Genomic DNA, 3,263 nt, shown 5'->3' with positions numbered 1-3,263 from the left:
CCTTTGAACAGCCAGAATTAATGAGCTCTGCAAGGGCGGCATGAAACTATGCCCTGTGTGGGTGGGTGGGTGGCTGTCTCGGTGGGTGGCTGCATTGGTGGCATTGGGGGTGAATGGGTGGGTAAGTGGGTGGAAGTGTGAGTAGGATTCTGAAAAATTACACCAACTAGCAGCCAGTGTTGAGGGGTAACGTACGACAAATAATTGTTACTCTTTTTACCAAATAGGTGCAAATGGATCTGTCGGTATTATTCCACTCTCAGTGTACAATAAAGTTATTGGTAATTGTGTTGTGCCTTACATTTTCGATATTCCACTGTTATTTCAAATACAAAATTTGGAAAACTATTTGCAGGAACAGTTTAGGTAAATGTGATGATGGCAGGAGCAAATTAATTCAGATCACGTATAAAGCACACGTGTAGTATTAGTACAGTATTTCCAAGGTATAATCAACACAATGTTTCACAATTATAGTTTTTTTTATGTATTTTAAGTAATTAAATTATAACGTTTTTAAAAATACGAATTGCCAGTGTTCTGAAAACCTCACCACATCGGTAGTCAACGCACACTTTTCAAGAGCCACCCTGCAAAATACTGGCAGGAACAGACATTTAGATAGGCAAAGTTGCCCCACATAGCCTTAACAGATGTTGAAGCAAGCACTGTTAACAATTTTTCATTTTACCAGGTAAGGCCCACTGAGCGAAATAGTTAATTTTTTCAGAAGCGACCTGGACTCAAATAATTATAGCTCGAAACGCATGTTGATTTTCAATGCAGAGGGAAAACCCGGAGGGCCGGGAGAAAAATCCACGCGACCACGGGGAGAACATGCAAGCTCCATATATTAGAGGCGTCAGGGTCGAAGCTACACAAACTCTGGTATACCAGGCGAGGTAGTTAACATCTCGCTGTAGTGAGCACATATTTATGCCAGCAGAGCGCACGAGGGCATGGTGTGGGCCAGCACCAGTCCTGACGCCGCCTTTGTCACCACAGTGCCAAAGTTTACACACTACGCCAGGTAATCAATCAAGAGTGAATCAATCTGGGCGAGGCCCAGATTAATTACAATATTCACCGCTATTTACTGTATTAGCTTTACTACCCCGGCTTCGCCCGGGACTTGGATTCACCACGCCCGGCCGCCTTTGTCTCCCCAGTGGCGATGTTCACTCAGCACACCAGTTATTCGTTTGAGGCTGAGTCGACCTAGGGGAGGCCCAGGACCGTTGAAATAATTGTCAGCGGTGGTGGCCGTGAGCGGGAATCTAACTCGTGTCGCCGGGTTCGTAGCGCGGCGCGCTAACCACTACACTACAATGCGTTACGCTTCCACATGCGCGGGTCACATGACAGATGTGACGTCACAGTTCACTTGCCGTGCAAAAAATAAATGCATATTGAGCTCCCCCCCCCCACCCAAAAAAAACCAAAAGTGTATTTTAATAATTTTTGCATGGTGTACAGTCTGGGAAATACCCACGTGGCAAATTTCCAGTTTTTTGCATGTCGGGAAGTACGCTAAACATTTTGAACAGACACACATATTCACAACTTTGCCTTTTATATTTTTGGAGATTACTTTCGCCGTGACCGGGAATCGAATTCGGGTGCCCAGCCTGCGCGTGCATGTCGTGTGAGAGCGTGCGAGTTGGCACGGCTTTGACAGTGAACACCAGCACCACTTTAGAAACCTTTTCCTGGGCAGGGCAACCTCAGGAAATGAGCCAATGTTTGCAGCGTGCACTCCTCGCCAATAAATGCACAGTGCATTATTTACGCAATCTGGATGGGTGGAGCTCTGATTAGAGTGCTTTACTCATAATTAAAAACTTGGCATTTGAAATCCTGACTCAATAAATTAGTGCCTCTTTGTGGAAGGTTGCTGACAGTACTTGTCCGAGAGAGCCAATGGCCACAGTCATATGCATGTGGCATTTCCATCACTGGCTCAACACCACTGACAAAAATAAGTGCCACACCAAAGTGTGTTTCATTATTAAGTCACCTAAATAATGAAGATACCTGAATAGCCAATTGATTGTTTTATGTTTGGAAGAAAATCTAGAGAAAACCCTTCCCTTTGAAAGACGAATATTCCTACCCCCACACACATAAGTCAAAAAACCTATTTGCTGCTGGTAAAGCAATTAATTTTTATTGGAAGGTGGTGCATTCATATCTCAGTACAGCCTCAAATCAGGCCACCATATCTATATTTAGTACAACTTTTAGGAAAGCTGTTCGTGGGTTTCCTACAGATTAACTGACCTCCGTTAGGGGCTATCCATTTAGTACGTACGCATGGAGGGGGGGGGGGGTGAAGCCTCGATAATAATTTGTCTACATTGGCCTTCAAATAAGTTAGATAGTCCGGCGGTGGACTATCTGTTTGCTTAAACACGTTAATAGTTATTAATCCTTAATCGTTTCTGCGTGGATTAAATATCGGCCGTTCTATAGGATTCCGGGGGGGGGGGGGTGTAAAAAGTACGCGTGCGTACGGGGAGAGGGGTCCAGTTTTGACAGATTTTTGCGTACGTACTCAACGTATTGCCCCTTATGGGGATGTGTAATTTCAACTGCTGGTTTAGGGCCACCAATAGAGATCATCGCCACGCCATGGTTGTTTGCGCAGAAGCACTTTGAGGGATGCCCCACTCACAATGGACCCATCTCTGCGTGATCCACAACTCTGCCTCCAAAATCACGGAATAACAGTCGCCACGTAGTCGTTAATGCAGTACTGTATTGTGTAAATTCAAAGGCAATTTCACATCGCATGAGGAACGTAATGAGGAATGTCCGTTGTTGTGGCTATTATATTAGCCACGGTGGCGTGTGGCTTTTTCTCCAGGTCTTCCGGTTTTTCCCTCCACATTTATAAACATTCGTTAAGAGTAATTGGCTGTTATAAACTGTCACTTTTGAAACAAAGCTATATAGCTCAGTGAGCCTTTCTGGAAAAAATAAAGATACAGTACTGTAGTATAGTTTAAGTTTGCCATTATGTAATGAATTGCAGTGTACATTGGTCGCCACCAGGGGCCACCATTAGCCCATCACACCCTGCACGAGGCTATGCGCAAAGGACCTCGTGACTCGAAACACACATGATGAATAAAACACCGAAGTAACATTCGTCGGCCCGTGAAATATGCACAAAACGCAGATGTGCATATATATTTGATGACACACGTTAAATTTGCCACTGAATGTCCTTTGCAAGCCTTTGATAGCACACCCATTGTGGA

This window comes from Lethenteron reissneri, chromosome 20 (genome assembly GCF_015708825.2).
Source record: "Lethenteron reissneri isolate LAM-NWPU_2019-01 chromosome 20, ASM1570882v1, whole genome shotgun sequence".
Taxonomy (NCBI): domain Eukaryota; kingdom Metazoa; phylum Chordata; class Hyperoartia; order Petromyzontiformes; family Petromyzontidae; genus Lethenteron; species Lethenteron reissneri.
Note: the sequence above shows the minus strand (reverse complement) of the source record.